Source organism: Haliotis cracherodii, unplaced genomic scaffold, assembly GCF_022045235.1.
Source record: "Haliotis cracherodii isolate W230 unplaced genomic scaffold, xgHalCrac1.p SCAF_14, whole genome shotgun sequence".
Lineage (NCBI taxonomy): Eukaryota > Metazoa > Mollusca > Gastropoda > Lepetellida > Haliotidae > Haliotis > Haliotis cracherodii.
The window spans coordinates 14,257,136-14,279,505 of record NW_027266269.1 but is presented as its reverse complement, the minus strand read 5'-3'; the positions used below and the strand labels follow the sequence as shown (position 1 = coordinate 14,279,505).

The following is a 22,370-nucleotide window of genomic DNA, read 5'->3' as shown; positions in this document are numbered from 1 at the left end:
GGGTATGTGACGTCCTGTGTCGGTGGGGTTGTGATACATCTGGGTATGTGACGTCCTGTGTCGGTGGGGTTGTGACGTCCTGTGTCAGTGGGGTTGTGATACATCTGGGTATGTGACATCCTGTGTCGGTGGGGTTGTGATACATCTGGGTATGTGACGTCCTGTGTCGGTGGGGTTGTGATACATCTGGGTATGTGACGTCCTGTGTCGGTGGGGTTGTGATACATCTGGGTATGTGACGTCCTGTGTCGGTGGGGTTGTGATACATCTGGGTATATGACGTCCTGTGTCGGTGGGGTTGTGATACATCTGGGTATATGGTGTACTCACTCCGCTACGTCCGTTCCCTTGTCTAGGAGTTGGTCTGGTGGTGGGCGCCGGGAGCCGGGAGCCGGGGGTTAAGGTGGATGTTGTTAGAGTGTATTATTATCTGGGACCAAGCGTAGCAGTGAACTGCGCGTCACACCCTTCACACTCGCCTGACGTCTCAGGGAATTCTGTGTCAGCGCCTGACAGGAATGTAACGCTTTGTTGAACGTGAGCCCTGTGCCCAGTAACCGAACTAAACACCTACTTTAAGAAGTGTGATTGTCAGCGGTATTGTCAGTGCTCAGTCCCCTCGCGTCGTGTGACACGGGACGGAACGCCCCTGATGCTGGAAGCCTACTGCTTGACGAGTAGGCTGCAGGTGTGACCCAGGGAGCGATGTGTGTGTGTGTGTGTGTGTGTGTGTGTGTGTGTGTGAGAGAGAGAGAGAGAGAGAGAGAGAGAGAGAGAGAGAGAGAGAGAGAGAGAGAGAGAGAGAGAGAGAGAAGGAAGCATGCGAGATTGAGAGACGTCAGAGAGGGGGAGAGTGGAAGGGGAATAGAGAATGGGAGACGTCACAGAGGGGGAGAGTGGAAGGGGAATAGAGAATGGGAGACGTCACAGAGGGGGAGAGTGGAAGGGGAATAGAGAATGGGAGATATCACAGAGGGGGATAGTGGAAGAGGAATAGAGAATGAGAGACGTCACAGAGGGGGATAGTGGTAGAGGAATAGAGAATGAGAGACGTCACAGAGGGGGAGGGTGGAAGAGGAATAGAGAATGGGAGACGTCACAGAGGGGGAGAGTGGAAGAGGAATAGAGAATGGGAGACGTCACAGAGGGGGAGAGTGGAAGAGGAATAGAGAATGAGAGACGTCACAGAGGGGGAGAGTGGAAGAGGAATAGAGAATGGGAGACGTCACAGAGGGGGAGAGTGGAAGAGGAATAGAGAATGGGAGCTTCAGCGAAGTCATAGGGAATGATGTTTTCGTGTGTATGTGTGTTGACTGGTGTATGTGTGAGTGTATAATCGTGTGTGCCTGTCTTCTCCTGTAAATATGTGTTTGCTCGTGTGTATATGATTGTGTGTGTGTGTGCTCATATATATGTGTGTGTGTGTCAGATCGTATAAATGTTTGCTGTCGGCCCGCATATATGTGTCCGCACGTGTATGTGTGTGTGTCAGCTCGTACTTGTGTATGTCGGCTCGTGTATGTGTCGTTTCGTGTATGTATGTCGGCTCGTGTATGTGTGTATGTCGGCTCGTGTATGTGTGTATGTCGGCTCGTGTACGTTGGTGACGGTTCGCTTACGTGTGTGTCGGCTCGTGTCGCAAGTTGCGAATGTCAGGGCAGACAGAGGAACAGAACTACAAATCTTACAGATAAAACAATGGCCGTGCTCCGAGATGGGCGGCTGTGAGACAAGTCGCTGAAATTCTGCAACACCTGTGGTGGGCTTGCACCATCTGGAGACAGTGGTCACAACTGATGTTGCTCTGCGGGTGATGTCAGTTGTTAAATGACCCTGTGGTGTGTCGCTGTGTGGAAGTATGTCGTTGCGATCGGTTCAAACAAAGAAAAAAGAGAACTTCATTTTCTTTAATAAACCTAGTGCCTCTTTTGAATACAGTAGCCTTGTGAGAGGAAATACTTTTAACTGAGAATTGTAAGGCATGGATTTTACACTTGAATTGTATAAACAGCCTATCAACGTTTGCATCTAATGCTACCTATGTTACACGTACACAACACACTGACCATGATACACGTACACAACACACAACACACTGACCATGATATACGTACACAACACACTGACCATGATACACGTACACAACACACTGACCATGATACACATACACAACACACTGACCATGATACACATACACAACACACTGACCATAATACACGTACACAACACACTGGCCATGATACACGTACACAACACACTGACCATGATACGCGTACACAACACACTGACCATGATACACATACACAGCACACAACACACTGACCATGATACACGGACACAACACACTGACCATAATACACGTACACAACACACAACACACTGACTATGATACACGGACACAACACACAACACACTGACCATGATACACATACACAGCACACAACACACTGACCATGATACACATACACAACACACTGACCATGATACACTTACACAACACACAACACACTGACCATGATACACATACACATCACACAACACACTGACCATGATACACTTACACAACACACAACACACTGACCATGATACACATACACAGCACACAACACACTGACCATGATACACGGACACAAAACACAACACACTGACCATGATACACATACACATCACACAACACACTGACCATGATACACTTACACAACACACAACACACTGACCATGATACACATACACAGCACACAACACACTGACCATGATACACGGACACACAACACACTGACCATGATACACGGACACAACACACTGACCATGATACACGGACACAACACACAACACACTGACCATGATACACTTACACAACACACATAACAAAGACCATGATACACGTACATACAACACACTGACCATGATACACTTACACAACACACAACACACTGACCATGATACACGGACACAACACACTGACCATGATACACGGACACAACACACAACACACTGACCATGATACACGTACACAACACACTGACCATGATACACGTACACAACACACTGACCATGATACACGTAGACAACACACAACACACAGACCATGATACACAAGACACAACACACTGACCATGATACACAACACACAGTGCACAACACACTGACCATGATACACGGACACAACACACAACACACTGACCATGATACACGGACACAACACACAACACACTGACCATGATACACATACACAACACACAACACACTGACCATGATACACGGACACAACACACAACACACTGACCATGATACACGTACACAACACACAACACACTGACCATGATACACTTACACAGCACACAAAACACTGACCATGATACACGTACACAACACACTGACTATGATACACAGCACACAACACATTGACCATGATACACGTGCACATCACACTGTCCATGGTGCACGGTATCCTGAAGCATGTTCTGTTTGACCTGTATTTTAATTGGCTACTATCTCTGGTGATGTGAAGAATACATTCCCAATATCATGAATAATGCGTAACACGAACGTGGACATACTCATTCCCAATGTCCTTAGTTTCATGTTGGTTGTACGAACACCGTCGCGTCGTATATCCACCATCATGAAATCAACCCAGTCTCGCTACAGCCGGAAGAAGGCGCTAAATTGATGCTTATCGCGGAAACAGAACTTTTTGGTTTCGTATTCAATCTCACGTAATCCAAATCACGTGATGGGTATGTATCACATGACTCTACTTTAAAGTACTCGAACAATGGTTGCAGCATAATGAGCGTCACGTGACCGACAGCATTGCTGTAGGGCATATTCCACATGTCCTTCCTTCCTCCGTGTTAAAGTCCTGCACTACGTTTTCAACCACGCAATAAAACGAACACAGAAACATCAATTATTTTTTATAGCCTTGTCGTCACAATTAATGAAAGTTAATATGTTATTATAAAATCATTAGTTTTCTAAACAGGCTGTCTATTGCATTACTTGTGTATGCCAGCTCGTTGAAGCTTCCCGTTGTAATGCTAATAGATCGCAGTAGTAGCACCAGCACCAGTCGAATGAGTCCCATTAAGGGACTTGGATCGACTGAAATTTAAGTCAGTCGATATAGAAGCATGAACTCTGCACTGTTGCCTGTTGTGAGGGAGATGTGCCGTGGCCTCCTTCCTGCTGCTATAATTAGTGTGTACAGCAGTTAGTCACCAGGCAACCCCCCCCCCCCCCCCCCAACACACACACACACACACACACACACACACACACATTCCACCTTATGCCCCACTGACTTCAAATACCACCGTCGAACCAGTTTCTCCACCCACAATACACTCACCTCACACATACACCGAGTTTGGGCCCCTCTGTCACAACATTGAAGTGGAAGTGGTATTGACGTGAAATTTGTATACATTTCGTGTCTTGCCAGGAGCATACCCTCACTGATATCCCCGGTATACATGTGACTTTACAGAGTAAAGGGGCGTTTATGTTGTACAGACACTGCACGTGGTATCAGACATACAGGGGAGTTTATGTTGTACAGACACTCCACATGGTATCAGACATACAGGGGCGTTTATGTTGTACAGACACTCCACATGGTATCAGACATACAGGGGCGTTTATGTTGTACAGACACTGCACGTGGTATCAGACATACAGGGGCGTTTATGTTGTACAGACACTCCACATGGTATCAGACATACAGGGGCGTTTATGTTGTACAGACACTGCACGTGGTATCAGACATACAGGGGCGTTTATGTTGTACAGACACTCCACATGGTATCAGACATACAGGGGCGTTTATGTTGTACAGACACTGCACGTGGTATCAGACATACAGGGGCGTTTATGTTGTACAGACACTCCACATGGTATCAGACATACAGGGGCGTTTATGTTGTACAGACACTGCACGTGGTATCAGACATACAGGGGCGTTTATGTTGTACAGACACTGCACGTGGTATCAGACATACAGGGGCGTTTATGTTGTACAGACACTTAGCGTGGTATCAGACATACAGGAGTGTTTATGTTGAACAGACACTGCACATGGTATCAGACATACAGGAGTGTTTATGCTGTACAGACACTGCACGTTGTATCAGACATATAGGGGGTGAGTAGGTTTCACTGATGCCGCACTGTATGGCTGTAAACGTGTCATTGTAAGCATGTATATCGTAAACATAGAGGAAGGAAAAGGTCGATAACATTCTTCTGCGAGCAAATACAGGAAACACAACGTGTAACAATTTACATCTTATCTTATCTCGTACTAACTTTCCTGAGCAAATACTGTTATCGAAAACTGAGGAAGCTAGGTGAATGAAGGACACAGGGTGGCTAATCAGTTGCACTGCTGCCGGGGAGGGCGTGGTCGACACTAACGTAATAGTACGTGCTTACTTCTACATAAACAACGATTTTATCCACGTTGATACTTTATCGTCATGTATATGCCGACACCCAAATGTCCGTACAACCAAGTGTGTCTCCACCCCGACGTAGCTACACGTTAGTATGCCAACACCCCGATATGAGTACATGTCCTAATACCCCACAGCTCAATACCCCCACAAGCCGATGTGCCCACACCTCAATACCCCCACAAGCCGATGTGCCCACATCTAAATACTCCCTCAAGCCGATGTGCCCATATCTCAATACCCCCACAAGCCGATATGCCCACATCTCAATACCCCCACAAGCCGATGTGCCCATATCTCAATACCCCCTCAAGCCGATGTGCCCACATCTAAATACTCCCTCAAGCCGATGTGCCCATATCTAAATACCCCCACAAGCCCATGTGCCCACATCTAAATACCCCCACAAGCCGATGTGCCCTTATCAAAATACCCCCACAACCCGATGTGCCCATATCTAAATACCCCCACAAGCCGATGTGCCCACATCTAAATACACCCTCAAGCCGATGTGCCCACATCCCAATACCCCCACAAGCCGATGAGCCCATATCTAAATACCCCCACAAGCCGATGTGCCCACATCTAAATACCCCCACAAGCCGATGTGCCCATATCTAAATACCCCCACAAGCCGATGTGCCCACATCTAAATACCCCAAAAAGGCGATGTGCCCACATCTCAATACCCCCACAAGCCGATGTGCCCATATCTAAATACCCCCACAAGGCCGATGTGCCCATATCTCAATACCCCCTCAAGCCGATGTGCCCACATCTAAATACCCCCACAAGCCGATGTGCCCACATCCCAATACCCCCACAAGCCGATGTGCCCATATCTAAATACCCCCACAAGCCGATGTGCCCATATCTAAATACCCCCACAAGCCGATGTGCCCATATCTAAATACCCCCACAAGCCGATGTGCCCATATCTAAATACCCCCACAAGCCGATGTGCCCATATCTAAATACCCCCACAAGCCGATGTGCCCATATCTAAATACCCCCACAAGCCGATGTGCCCATATCTCAATACCCCCTCAAGCCGATGTGCCCACATCTAAATACCCCCACAAGCCGATGTGCCCACATCCCAATACCCCCACAAGCCGATGTGCCCATATCTAAATACCCCCACAAGCCGATGTGCCCATATCTAAATACCCCCACAAGCCGATGTGCCCATATCTAAATACCCCCACAAGCCGATGTGCCCATATCTAAATACCCCCACAAGCCGATGTGCCCATATCTAAATACCCCCACAAGCCGATGTGCCCATATCTAAATACCCCCACAAGCCGATGTGCCCATATCTAAATACCCCCACAAGCCGATGTGCCCATATCTAAATACCCCCACAAGCCGATGTGCCCATATCTAAATACCCCCACAAGCCGATGTGCCCATATCTAAATACCCCCACAAGCCGATGTGCCCATATCTAAATACCCCCACAAGCCAATGTGCCCATATCTCAATACCTCGTATACCCCACCACGAACAACACAGGCTGCACGTGAATGTCTGAGAGTCAGAATAAATCCCTTATACCCCGCTTCAAAGCAAAAAGCCGGACGCTTTTTTCCAGTTAACCTCTGCTCAATCGAGCAGCTGCTTTTATCAGTTTTGAATTTGTTTTATTTTGTTACAATGTCACATTAAAACATGTCGGTAAGATAAATTCGTTGTAACAGGATCACTACGGCTCGTTGTATAAAATCTAACGCGGGACTTATGAAACCCGGGTGCACGCTTCGTGATCCTGATAGAACTTATAACACTGTACCCTGGTGTAGCAGTCAATACTGTCCCTTAGTGTAGCAGTCAATACTGTCTCCTAGTGTAGCAGTCAATACTGTCTCCTAGTGTAGCAGTCAATACTGTCCCCTGGTGTAGCAGTCAATACTGTCTCCTAGTGTAGCAGTCAATACTGTCTCCTAGTGTAGCAGTCAATGCTGTCCCCTGGTGTAGCAGTCAATACTGTCTCCTGGTGTAGCAATCAATGCTGTCCCCTGGTGTAGCAGTCAATACTGTCCCCTGGTGTAGCAGTCAATACTGTCCCCTGGTGTAGCAGTCAATACTGTCTCCTGGTGTAGCAGTCAAAACTGTCCCCTGATGTAGCAGTCAATACTGTCCCCTGGTGTAGCAGTCAATACTGTCCCCTGGTGTAGCAGTCAATACTGTCGGCCTCTTCTCATGTGGCCTTGTATCTCCCACACCACCAGTCTGGACCGCCGAGTGAGAACTTGAGTGACAGGTAAACTGAAAGTACTAGGCCTGACTAAGGTTGGCCAGTGGTCAGTATGTAGTCTATCAATACAGGACGAGTCTGACACACACCGCTTACCTTGAAGTCCAATAGGAGAAGAACACATGACGTGAGGGATACAACAGGGATAATCAAACACACTCGTTCCTATGGAAATGTGTTTATTTATGTTTATTATCGTTGCATAGCAACAAAATAGGATTGTGTCTTAAAGCCCTATAATTAGATGGACTAATGGATTAGTGGCCTGGTTTGAACACGATAGGGGTCTAGAATTCCACAGTCACCGCGGCTGGAGATGGCAGACCTTTGCACAGCACGCGTGAAGAAAATATACATCAGTTACCTAACAACAGGCAAAGTCGTGTGATAAAAATATTTAAATGTAATTAGACATTCTGGAACTTCAAGAAATGTTAAGTTCTCTGGTCAAATGGGTTATAATCAGGTTTTCATTCCTTTCTGCTATCTGTTCTTCTTTGATGCTGGGTTTACTCTGTGAACAATAATATGCTATGTTAGGAGAGATTTTCAGATGTCCATTGGTGTCTGACACTGTACACTTAGAAAGAACGATACTCCAGCCCATCCCATCCATTTCGGCATGCCCGGATATTTTGTAAACAGACCGGAAGATGCCTATACGACCCTTAAGTCTTGCAGTAATGAACCAGCGCGAGGTATCATGTTCGTAACGTGTCAGTTTATATAATTAATGGTTTGGAGGCAGTCGCTAAGACGAAAAAAGCGAGATATCAAAATCTGGAGTTGTCAGAAAGAATGGTTCACGTCTGTAAGACCGGAATGTGGCGAGATAAAGCGAGAGTCCAGGATTTCACAAGTTGATCGATTGGTGAAAAGTGACTGAAATTTACACGTGCCGTCAATCTGGTGTGTCAATGCAAAGCAAGCAAACTCCGATTCGGACCGATAAATTTGATTAGGAATCAGGGATATAAACCGACGTTATGCATGTTTTATGAGTTGTCTTTCTTTAGTGTCAACTCTCTTTCTTGTGCTTATGCAACTTTGGTCAGGTCTTGCAACTCGCCGAGTTAATTGCGCTGGGGAACGGCCATTTTGTTTTTACGCCAAATGATTACGTGTTTGTGCTATACAAAAGTGGTAATTCCGTTTTAGATTAGACTCTCAGCGACAGGCAGTGCCTGTGACAGGCGTCCTCACCACAGATAGACGCCTGGCGGGGACCCTGATCAGTGTGCCACACACGCACCATGGTGTGGACTCAGCTTCCCTCTATAACACGATAATGTCAGATAAGGTCCCTCATTTCTTCTATTGAATATGATGTATAAAATGTATTTAATATATATATTTCATTACAAGTTTTGTTTTCGTAAGAGGACGCAGAGAACGGTTCTGTGTATAAGCTGCATATACCAGTCGGGCATGGAGACATGTCCAAACATTTATTTAAGATAGATATGGTTACCATTATTATTATCATTATTAGTTTAGATAGAGAACCAAGAACGTTATAGGGACATATACCACAGAAAACCAAAAACGTTATAGGTACATTTACCACCGAGAACCAAAAACGTTATAGGGACATATACCACGGAGAACAAGAACGTTATAGGTACATATACCACGGAGAACCAAGAACGTTAAAGGTACATTTACCACCGAGAACCATGAACGTTAAATGTACATATATCACGGAGAACCAAGAACGTTATAGGAGCATATACGACCGGGAATCAAGAACGTTAAAGGTACATATACCACGGAGAACCAAGATCGTTAAAGGTACATATACCACGGAGAACCAAGAATGTTATAGGAGCATATACGACCGAGAATCAAGAACGTTATAGGGACATATACCACGGAGAACCAAGAACCTTATAGGGACATATTCCACGGAGTACAAGAACGTTATAGGGACATATACCACGGAGAACCACGACATCTGTGGGAACATACAGCGTGGGTAACCATGATCACTGTCACTGTACTGAAAATCAAAATGATTGATTTGAAACCTCTGGAATGTAATAACACCTTCATCAAATAAACTCAATTAGAAATGAGATCCACTGTTCGCTCGTTACCATGTCAACAGACGTGTAATGAACCCGGATGAGTGTGGAAAATGCACAGTACACGCGTTAGTCACCGATCCTACTTCCAGGAACATCCACGTCACCGCGCAGCTGATGCACACGCCGTACAAGTCGCCGCTCTACAGCAGGCCTGTGGTTACTAGATGGCCGCTGCACAACCACCCTCACTTCATGGAACCACGGGACCTTGTTGTGGGTACAGGGTGTGCCTCACTCTCATCGCCCACCCCCGGCCAAGGTGTAGATTCTTGGTATGCAGAGCGCGTGTACCCCCTGGTTGACATACGTCGGCTGTAGTTCGCGGGTGTGTTTGTCAACATAAACATCCCTACTGGTAGTCAGTCGTGTATGTCCGTCCACCACGGTCAGGCACCAGGATCCCAATGTGAATACCAAACCCGAGACGAAAGTGGGCAAGGTGAATGTCGAGTTGTAATATCCTAAGATGGTTAGCGAGAATACTCCCCACCCCCACCGACACAAACCCCGACACACGGAAGGACATGATGACGTCATAATATTTGATGTCATACCATTATTGATCCGGTCCGGTCACACAAAAGTCTGCAAAGGCAAGTCTCAGTATGATAAACGGTGAAGATCTTGTATTTCACGAGGTACATACAAGCACATTTAGCTCGTCCAATCTCTCTCATCCCGCCAGCCACATGTAATTCCTAATCTGAACACGATATTGATATTCAGCTCGTGTGTTAGAATATGCATGAGGCATGTATGGGATTAAACCTAGCTGGAATATCAGCAACATAGTATGAGCGTCAGAGACCCACAATAAACATTGTGTCCGCGAGTCCCTGTGTTTTCACCTAGGGCGACACAAGTGTAAAGCACCTTCCCGCAGTGACGATGAAGCAAGGAATTAGGATATATTACATTACGCACGGGCCACCTGCGCGCACACATTAGTCTGAGAGGCGATCATCCATTAACCTCTATAGTTAGCAGGTTCCGATTTGTTGCAAATATAATGGGATCTCAACATCACATCGCCCGCCTCTGTAAGTAGCGTAATGGAAGAAGAACGTCCAATTTGTTCTTTCGCAAAGAAAGACAACCCTACTCCAATCTCATGCGCTAGTTTTTACAAGTATAATTTGTCAGTTTGAACAGTCAATGCGATTGGCCTCATCCCTTGCCGTCTCGGTCAGTATCTCTCTCGCCTCCATCACCGCCTACCGTCACTGTGTCGACTACTGCAGCATCCCCAGCTCGCGTCACGGTGTCGCCCACTGCAGCATTAGCTCCTCGCGTCACGGTGTCGACTACTGCAGCATCAGCACCTCGCGTCACGGTGTCGACTACTGCAGCATCAGCACCTCGCGTCACGGTGTCGACTTCTGCAGCATCCCCAGATGGCGTCACGGTGTCGCCTACTGCAGCATCAGCACCTCGCGTCACAGTGTCGACTACTGCAGCATCCCCAGATGGCGTCACGGTGTCGACTACTGCAGCATCCCCAGATGGCGTCACGGTGTCGACTACTGCAGCATCAGCACCTCGCGTCACGGTGTCGCCTACTGCAGCATCAGCACCTCGCGTCACGGTGTCGACTACCGCAGCATCAGCACCTCGCGTCACGGTGTCGACTGCTGCTGTAATTCCACCGTGAAACATCCTCATTCTGGAGATAACTGTGCTAGACTTTGTTTTAGAATGATAACTTGTTCTCATCTTCAATCTAGTCATGTCTGGCGTGCTTGGCACAACATGCACGTCTGTGAACGTGACAGCGTGGTCGGTAGTCCTAGCGTGTAACTACCACCCAGCGGGTCCCGGACACGCCCACACTGATCACCAGGTTTCTCCCCAAAATACATATCGGAAATGTTCTAGTATGTTATGTATGCTGAATTTTCGCCTTTTGGCTTCAGTGTTCCGATGTTGAGGCAGTGCTGATGACGCCCTATCCAGGCGTGCGGGCCGTTGTGCCGATGTGACACTGCCGCAATCTACCACCTACATTACACTGTGTGTTTCAAGTACAGTCTCTGTGTTTCAGACTGCCGCCGTGTTGCGAGGATTATCTCTGATTCCGTGTGAGGGGATTATAACCCAGAAACAGGCCGATGCAGGTAAGTTGCACCATCTCTTGAATTAAACGCAAATGCATTTGCGTATTCAGTGTTCACACTTAATAATGTCATTCATTTTCGAATATGCACATACTGTGCAGTCATTTGGACCCCCTGTCCCTAGTGAAGCTACTGGGCCCAATGTTTTTGACAGTATTCATGTGGTACGTAGCTTACAGCAATGATTAAATTTCACAAAACACGACTTCCGGCAGTATATCTGACCAGGAAATAGTTGTGTATCCCCCCCACTGTCTCATTATTAGCTTTATAGAGGCATGCACTATATTTCAAATAATTAGCGCGGACTGATAGTCATAAATGAGGTTTGAAAAGATGGCGCTGACTCAATATTGACTCTCCTCTGCCAAGGCTTCTTTAAATAAGGTCGACGCAAGATAAGCACGCTCATTAAATAGACAAAGGTGAAAAGGCATGCCTCGTCACGACACAACAGCATATATTGCTCCGCCATTACAAACAGTCCTTGTTCCCGATAGCCGGGTTGTAGTGTGACTTGTGTTCCTTGCTGATGGCGACTTGGTTTACTTTCAAAGGTCACATAATGATCGGAAGGCGATTAGTTCTTAATGCATGCTTCACATTTCTGAAACTGAAACGACTCGATCTACATGTGCCGTGTGTCCAGAGTAACGATTCCTCGTGAAATTATGCTATGTGCATCGGAAGGGAATTACGTAAATTGTTTTGAAAACGTCTTTTGTGAAAAAGAAAATTTGGATTCAACTTGTTTAGCTGATATACAATGTTTAAGGGTGCTTCTCGGTACTTTACCGTAGGCGTGAGGAGTGAGGAGGCAATACTTCGAGAAAGAAGCGTTTTAATTCCATGTAAACTGTTGTCAGCGGATACATGGACATCGACGCTCGCAAGACTGTTCTGCCTGGCCACCCCTGTAGCTCGTGCACCCCATGCAGCTTTATAAAATGTCGCACAAGGTCGTCGCCCTCTGTGAAGAGAGTTATTGACCTTTTGAACTGAGACCCGCAAATAAACTTTCGAATTTCCGTTTTTATTGAAACAATTTGAAAAGTAGAGAACAGTTTACTTTCTCAATTCAGACAAAATTTCCCCTTGCAGAAGAGATCCTTCGTTCCATACGAGTAAGAGCGAACGTCGCCGTTTTCGTTTGGTATTAATAGCCGAGAGGAAATTAAAACCACTGTGTTATCTGAGAAATCGTTGGTCATTGGTGAATCCAAGTTTCGTTTCGCTTCTTTTGCCGGTAGGAAATTACATGAGCAGTTTGGTGTGTTGGATCAATAGAGATTCATCTTCATAGCGGCAGCACGTGCTCCTGCACCACCATCACCATGACGGTCGGCCGGCGCGGGCTTATTGGATGCGTTTCTGAGACGCGCTTCCATTTTCTTAACGTTTTACTTAACGACAGCGCGGCATTGATAATATAATTTCATTTATCCATCCATCCCCATCACTCTTTGACAAATGACTAATACTTTATTGAAGCGATATTCTGCGACAGTGTTCTAAAATTAAAAAGAAATCTCAGAAAAAGGGGTAGGCGTTTTGAGAAATATAATCTTAGTATTTCCAATCCGTTTGACAACGAATCAGAAAACTAAAACTTTGCCCTTAGCTTGCAAGTTTTACTTTAATATATATTAATGTATTCAAATGCATCAACATCACTCAAATACATAAAACAATGCGTGATGTGGGGAATGGGAGCATGAACAGGTTTAGACATTATCCATAGCTAATACAACTACCACCGCCAAATAGACTGCTCCCTACCCAGTCAGAACCCCTCCCACTGATGTTGAGATGTAGCTCTGCCCAGTCGCCTCTTGTACGTGAACTGTTGCGTTGATGTCAGGCGGTGAGGAGTTCAATATTTCCTTTGTGCATCACTGATAAGGACTCTGCCACTAATAAGTCAATTGTATACATATATGCAGGTCTGTGGCGATAAGAGACGCAATTATAACAATGGGCGGGCGTAGCGCGGTGACGTAAGTGTAAAATATGAACGCTAAGAGTGCTCACCCCCGTCGTGACCCCCATTGACATTGGTCTATCCCGCAGGGCAAACTGTTACATAGGTAAGTTGTGTGGCCCGATAGATAGACGGATAGATAGGCAATGGGATATCTCAGATACCTCGGATTTCCAGATTAAACTTCCACCGAGTCGGGACAGGTTTATCATGGACAATTAGAACACCCCCCCCCCCCCCCCCCCCCCCCACACACACACACACACACACACACACACACACACACACACCACACACCCCCTCTTCCTCTGTGATGGTCAGCTGTCCTTTGCACGCCTTAGGGTGACAGGAATGAGCTCACGTGACCGGCTATTTCCACATGTCGTGACATTTGTGATTAATCTATCTTCTTGTTGTTTCACCAGCCGGTTGTGACATTTTACATATCTCCAGAAGTCGCGTTCCTGGCATAGTAACAAACCAATTAGACGTGCTGGCAGTCCAAACATCGTATCGTCTATAGCATCGGACACATTTTACAGATCATTGGATTAATTATTGAAATGTCAATTCGCAATCACTTAATTTGCTCATACTTATCCATGAGACCACACCTACAAGAGCCATTAGACTCCCCAAACTCCCCTAACTCGCCTCCAACAGCTACTCCCCCCTCCCCTACCTCGCCTCCAACATCTACTCCCCCTCCCCTACCTCGCCTCCAACATCTACTCCCCCCCTACCTCGCCTCCAACATCTACTCCCCCTCCCCTACCTCGCCTCCAACATCTACTCCCCCTCCCCTACCTCGCCTCCAACATCTACTCCCCCCCTACCTCGCCTCCAACAGCTACTCCCCCTCCCCTACCTCGCCTCCTTCAGCTACTCCCCCTCCCCTACCTCGCCTCCAACATCTACTACCCCCCTCCCCTACCTCATCTACTTCAGCTACTCCCCCTCCCCTACCTCGCCTCCAACAGCTACTCCCCCCTCCCCTACCTCGCCTCCAACATCTACTCCCCCTCCCCTACCTCGCCTCCAACATCTACTCCCCCCCTACCTCGCCTCCAACATCTACTCCCCCTCCCCTACCTCGCCTCCAACATCTACTCCCCCTCCCCTACCTCGCCTCCAACATCTACTCCCCCCCTACCTCGCCTCCAACAGCTACTCCCCCCTCCCCTACCTCGCCTCCTTCAGCTACTCCCCCTCCCCTACCTCGCCTCCAACATCTACTACCCCCCTCCCCTACCTCATCTACTTCAGCTACTCCCCCTCCCCTACCTCGCCTCCTCAGCTACTCCCCCCTCCCCTACCTCGCCGCCAACAGCTACTCCCCCTCCCTTACCTCGCCTCCAACAGCTACTCCCCCTCCCCTACCTCGCCTCCAACATCTATTACCCCCTCCCCTACCTCGCCTCCTTCAGCTACTCCCCCTCCCCTACCTCGCCTCCAACAGCTACTCCCCGTCCCCTACCTCATCTACTTCAGCTACTCCCCCTCCCCTACCTCGCCTCCAACATCTATTACCCCCTCCCCTACCTCGCCTCCTTCAGCTACTCCCCCTCCCCTACCTCGCCTCCAACAGCTACTCCCCCTCCCCTACCTCATCTACTTCAGCTACTCCCCCTCCCCTACCTCGCCTCCTCAGCTGATCCCCCCTCCCCTACCTCGCCTCCTCAGCTGATCCCCCATCCCCTACCTCGCCGCCAACAGCTACTCCCCCTCCCCTACCTCGCCTCCAACAGCTACTCCCCCTCCCCTACCTCGCCTCCTTCAGCTACTCCCCCTCCCTTACCTCGTCTCCATCAGCTACTCCCCCTCCCCTACCTCGTCTCCATCAGCTACTCCCCCACCTCGCGTCCCTCAACTACTGCAACAACCCCCCCCCCACCCCCCCACCCCCCCACCCCTCTCCCTCCCCTCCCTCGCCTCACAGTTACTGCACCCCATCACTACGGGGAGAGTGGTAGTCCCCTGTCTCCACATACCACGGGGAAACAGGTTTGAACACATCTCTTATGCTGCTACTGATAGCGAGGAACTGTGACGCCCCCTAGTGTTGCAGATACAAAGGTGAAACGGGGTACATGGTGTTGGTTTGGGTGATCACACACAATCCCATATGTACACTGAACGTGTAGCGACATGCCGGATAGAACGTGTAAGACGTCACATGATGGGCACACCCGCCCTTACCCTGGGAATCTAGTTATAACTGAATCGTGTTCACAATCTCCTTCGTCATCATTATGATTATTAATTAGAGATACTAACTCGCCATACACCACGCCGACACCATCAAGCAAAATCCCTCTGTGTTAATGAACTTCCGTTGCACGTTGTATCTAGTGGCATCTAGTCTCATTACTCCAGAACAGCTGGACGTATAGATGTATCTAGTGGCATCTAGTCTTATTACTCCAGAACATCTAGACGTATAGATGTATCTAGTGGCATCTAGTCTTATTACTCCAGAACATCTAGACGTATATATGTATCTAGTGGCATCTAGTCTTATTACTCCAGAACATCTAGACGTATAGATGTATCTAGTGGCATCTAGTCTCATTACTCCAGAACATCTAGACGTATAGATGTATCTAGTGGCATCTAGTCTCATTACTCCAGAACAGCTGGACGTATAGATGTATCTAGTGGCATCTAGTCTCATTACTCCAGAACAGCCCACCATGTCGCACCAGCTTCTGTAGTACTGGGACTCAGCAACTCATACATGTCGCACCAGCTTCTGTAGTACTGGGACTCAACAACTCATACATGTCGCACCAGCTTCTGTAGTACTGGGACTCAGCAACTCATACATGTCGCACCAGCTTCTGTAGTACTGGGACTCAACAACTCATACATGTCGCACCAGCTTCTGTAGTACTGGGACTCAGCAACTCATACATGTCGCACCAGCTTCTGTAGTACTGGGACTCAACAACTCATACATGTCGCACCAGCTTCTGTAGTACTGGGACTCAGCAACTCATACATGTCGCACCAGCTTCTGTAGTACTGGGACTCAGCAACTCATACATGTCGCACCAGCTTCTGTAGTACTGGGACTCAACAACTCATACATGTCGCACCAGCTTCTGCAGTACTGGGACTCAACAACTCATACATGTCGCACCAGCTTCTGTAGTACTGGGACTCAACAACTCATACATGTCGCACCAGCTTCTGTAGCCCCCTCAGGAAACACACTAATTGGTCTTGTGTGTTCAAACCAACCGAACTGGTGTGGACAGGGTCAGGCGCTCGCACCATACAACATAAATTCAAGGGAGATAACCTTCTAGTTTTGTCTGGAGGCCGATCGACATGGCTTTGTACTCCAAAAACTTTTAAGTCTGTCAATGATTCAAATGATTCATCAGACTGAATGCCAAGCATTTCATAACGTTGAATGTCGAATAGGATATAATCACGTCTACCATTACCAGTTTGATATTTAGATTTTTCACATAGTGTGAAGGTATGGAACACATTTTTGTGAAATATTGCCCAGTAAATAGAAGAACATTTCGTGTTGGATGCAATCGGTTCTTTTGTTGCATGTTATATCTATTATTTTTGGGTATGATTTCTTGGTATTTGAATTTGGCTATCAAGTTTCTCAATATTTGAAATATCTCGCATGACTGCCTCGCCTGGTTATGGTGTCCGTGCGGCCCCGACTCAGCATCTCACCCCAACTCTCAGCATGACTCTGTAGCAAACGATCGCTTCTACTTACATAAGAGATTATACAATCGATGTAGAGAAGCCCGAATGAGGCTGTGTGTTTTCCAGACGCCCCTGGGTGGCCTCATGCACGACAAGGCAATAATTAGCAGGGTTTGTTTTAGTGTGGGGCCAGGCACACTCATCGATTGTCAGCTAATGCTTCTACACCGCCAGCATCTGGTATGCATTCCGCTTGCAGAATTCCATCCAGTACTGCGACAAATCTCTATACTTTATCTTCCTGTGTACACTCTGTTTAAAGTAACAGACACTTTACATGAAGTACTCTCATTTAAATTGTTGTCTGAAAATGTAATGTTCCCTGTATCACAAGTTTGTGTTCTCTTCAAAATAGTTCCCCCGAGAAATAATACCGTGATGATATTCCCTTACATGACTGTAGATATGGACTTATTTATGGGCACTTCTGTATGACAGAGCTGTTCCCATTGAATATAGAAAGGCTGTGTTTAGATACTCTATAATTTCCCCCGGAAACTAAGCACTAGCCATCATTAAATATTGCCCACATCTGCATCTAAAACCAATTATCTGGAATATCTTGTGTGTGTTTCCATAAAGAAGATATATTGATTTAGAATGTTGGTTTCCTAGCAACGTATTATATTTACATATCACGTTTGTGTTAAGAGTATCGATTCTACCTCTCTAGCTCATCTTTTCCAATATTTTGTGGTCGCCGGATCATATTACGTGTAATAATACAGAGGTATGCTAATTCAAGACTCGTAATTGGAGAAACGGGGGAATATTTATGAAAGGCTATTTATCGTTTATGTGCATTTTTCTAATGAAATCTCCTTATTGTTACCTCGAAGACCCCCATCAGAAGGTTTCATTAACCTTGCTTCCATGGTATGAAGTGGGTGTGTAGTATAACGACATCAGATGACTGGTGTATGACACAGGGCATCACGTGTATCACACAGGGCATCATATAGCTGGTGTATCACACAGGGCATTACGTGTATCACACAGGGCACCACATGTATCACACAGGGCATCTCATAGCTGGTTTATCACACAGGGTATCACGTGTATCACACAGGGCATCACATAGCTGGTGTATCACACAGGGCATAACGTGTATCACACAGGGCATCACATAGCGGGTGTATGACACAGGGCATCATATAGCTGGTGTATCTCAAAGGGCATCATATAGCTAGTGTATCTCACAGGGCATCTCAAAGCTGGTGTATCACACAGGGCATCTCATAGCTGGTGTATCACACAGGGTATCACGTATCACACAAGGCATCTCATAGCTGGTGTATCACACAGGGCATCACGTGTATCTCAGAGGGCATGACATAGCTGGTGTATCACACAGGGCATCACATGTATCACACAGGGCATCATATAGCTGGTGTATCACACAGGGCATAACGTGTATCACACAGGGCACCACGTGTATCACATAGGGCATCTCATAGCTGGTGTATTACACAGGGCATCATATAGCTGATGTATCACCTAGGGCATCTCATAGCTGGTGTATCTCACAGGGCATCATATAGCTGGTGTATCACACAGGGCATCACACAGGGCATCACGTAGCTGGTGTATCACACAGGGCATCATGTAGCTGGTGTATCACACAGGGCATCTCATAGCTGGTGTATCACACAGGGTATCACGTGTATCACACAGGGCATCACCTGTATCACACAGGGCATCACATAGCTGGTGTATCACACAGGGCATCATATAGCTGGTGTATCACACAGGGCAATTCATAGCTGGTGTATCACACAGGGCATCACATAGCTGGTGTATCACACAGGGTATCACGTGTATCACACAGGGCATCACATAGCTGGTGAATCACACAGCGTTGTAGAGTTGGTCCTTAGAAACCCATGCTTGTTGTGAAAGGCGACTATGCTTGTCTATCAGTTGATTGTCTGGTCCAGACTCGCTTATTTACAGACCGCCGTCATATAGCTGGAATATTTACACACACACAAGCAAACACGGTGTGATTATTTCTCATTCATAACTGCATACATTGATAGAATGTTCACTTTGACCGTAAAATCTGTACTTTTCATTGCCTACTTAAAACCAGTGGATGGTGCTGAGTTGACCCTGTCGTCTAAGGGGGCACTGTGCTGTGTGGTGCTGTGTTGTCCCTGTCGTCTAAGGGGGCACTGTGCTGTGTGGTGCTGTGTTGTCCCTGTCGTCTAAGGGGGCACTGTGCTGTGTGGTGCTGTGTTGTCCCTGTCGTCTAAGGGGGCACTGTGCTGTGTGGTGCTGTGTTGTCCCTGTCGTCTAAAGGGCCACTCTGTTGTGCTGTGTGGTGCTGTGTTGTCCCTGTCGTCTAAGGGGGCACTGTGCTGTGTGGTGCTGTGTTGTCCCTGTCGTCTAAGGGGGCCACTGTGTTGTGTGGTGCTGTGTTGACCCTGTCGTCTAAGGGGGCACTGTGCTGTGTTGTGCTGTGCTGTGTTGACCCTGTCGTCTAAGGGGGCCACTGTGCTGTGTTGTCCCTGTCGTCTAAGGGGGCACTGTGTTGTGTGGTGCTGTGTTGACCCTGTCGTCTAAGGGGGCACTGTGCTGTATGGTGCTGTGTTGACCTTGTCGTCTAAGGGGGCACTGTGCTGTGTGGTGCTGTGTTGTCCCTGTCGTCTAAAGGGCCACTCTGTTGTGCTGTGTGGTGCTGTGTTGACCCTGTCGTCTAAGGGGGCACTGTGTTGTGTGGTGCTGTGTTGTCCCTGTCGTCTAAGGGGGCACTGTGCTGTATGGTGCTGTGTTGACCCTGTCGTCTAAGGGGCCACTGTGTTGTGTGGTGCTGTGTTGACCCTGTCGTCTAAGGGGGCACTGTGCTGTGTGGTGCTGTGTTGACCCTGTCGTCTAAGGCTCCACTGTGTTGTGTTGTGTGGTGCTGTGTTGACCCTGTCGTCTACGGGGGCACTGTGCTGTATGGTGCTGTGTTGACCCTGTCGTCTAAAGGGGCACTGTGCTGTGTGGTCTGAGTTGACCCTGTCGTCTAAGGGGGCACTGTGTTGTGTGGTGCTGTGTTGACCCTGTCGTCTAAGGGGGCACTGTGCTGTGTGGTCTGAGTTGACCCTGTCGTCTATGGGGGCACTGTGCTGTGTGGTCTGAGTGGACCCTGTTGAGCACGTGCAACTTTATATATTTAGATTGCGTGATCCCTCGTCTCCGCCCCTATTATTCATGACATTACTGATGGATTCGACTAAAACCCACCGAACATTGCTGTCCATTAAATATAGCCATCAAAGCTCGCGACAACAGTAAAAGCCAATATCTGGAACCCTTTAATTACGGTTGAGGACTCTGTGTTGTCATAAGTCTGTAACAAGTCTGTAACACTGTACGCTGTGACCTTGCGGAACCATAGAGCGAGACACAATTACACGAAACACTCAGTGATCAGGGTGTCATGCCAAACTATTTGTTGATGTGACTCTGGCGTCAAGCGCTTCCCACTGTTACAGCCACACGAGGTAAAAACAAAATCGTATATTAACGTCACAATGCTGTTCAGCTCAAGAAACGTGTGCCTGGTAACATATTGGTCCATGGTGAAAGACCTCGGAACGTTGTTTCACGTATTATTAGCTTCAAAGACATTAATGAAAAGTTACTGGGGTAAACTGTATCGACGTTTGATTTTTTAGCAGTTATGTATCTGTAGCAGTTAGTGTCATTTGCCAACACCCAGCTTCCCTCTCCCCGAGCGCTCCCTTCCCGTCAGTAAAGACGCGGTGTCGACTGTCACCCAGTGTGTCCGTCCTCTCTGTCCGCCCGCCCGCCCGCTCACCCGAGACTTAGCCACAACAAAGACTGTTACTATGACAACCAACGGAACGCCCCAAACACAACGAACAAAGAACTGACGAATACTTTGTTAGACTCGACGCTTGTTGTAATTGTGAATCTTTCTCTAACAGAATGATGCCGGTGTTCTGAGCTGGACGGACGGCGAGGTGACGTAACTACCGCAACACCAGTATGGCACCACCATGGGGCTCACTGTATCAAGTAAGTGTACCGGACTTAGATACAGGGGATATGCACGTGCTTCAATGTGTGGTTGTGTTTCATCCCTGACCAGATGACAACCCGGTATAATCTCGCAGACTTATCTCTTGCTATATCTTGGATAAATATAGCTAAATATAAGGTGTCACTGGCGCATTGACAAGGTTAACTACATGTATGTGGGTAGGTGAGACTGGGACATTGACAACGTTAACTACATGTATGTGGGTAGGTGTCACTGGCGCATTGACAACGTTAACTACATGTATGTGGGTAGGTGTCACTGGCGCATTGACAACTTTAAGTACATGTATGTGGGTAGGTGTCACTGGGACATTGACGACGTTAAGTACATGTATGTGGGTAGGTGAGACTGGGACATTGACGACGTTAAGTACATGTATATGGGTAGGTGAGACTGGGACATTGATGATGTTAACTACATGTATGTGGGTAGGTGTCACTGGGGAGCGAACGTTTGCTGTGTGACGAGTTGACACTGGGGAGCGAACGTTTGCTGTGTGACGAGTTGACACTGGGGAGTGGACGTTTGCTGTGTGACGAGTTGACACTGGGGAGTGGACGTTTGCTGTGTGACGAGTTGACACTGGGAGTGGACGTTTGCTGTGTGACGAGTTGACACTGGGGAGAGGACGTTTGCTGTGTGACGAGTTGACACTGGGATGGACGTTTGCTGTGTGACGA

At 47.5% G+C, this 22,370-nt stretch overlaps 1 long non-coding RNA gene across 1 annotated transcript in view; it reads left to right on the top strand.

Moving 5' to 3' along the window:
- Positions 1–21,859, top strand: part of LOC139460584 (uncharacterized) — a 30,704-nt gene extending 8,845 nt beyond the window's left edge. The window contains exons 2-3 of the long non-coding RNA XR_011652810.1: positions 11,845–11,917; positions 21,575–21,859. This is a non-coding gene — a long non-coding RNA (uncharacterized lncRNA). The remainder of the gene's footprint in view (positions 1–11,844; positions 11,918–21,574) is intronic.
- The last annotated feature ends 511 nt before the right edge of the window (positions 21,860–22,370 follow it).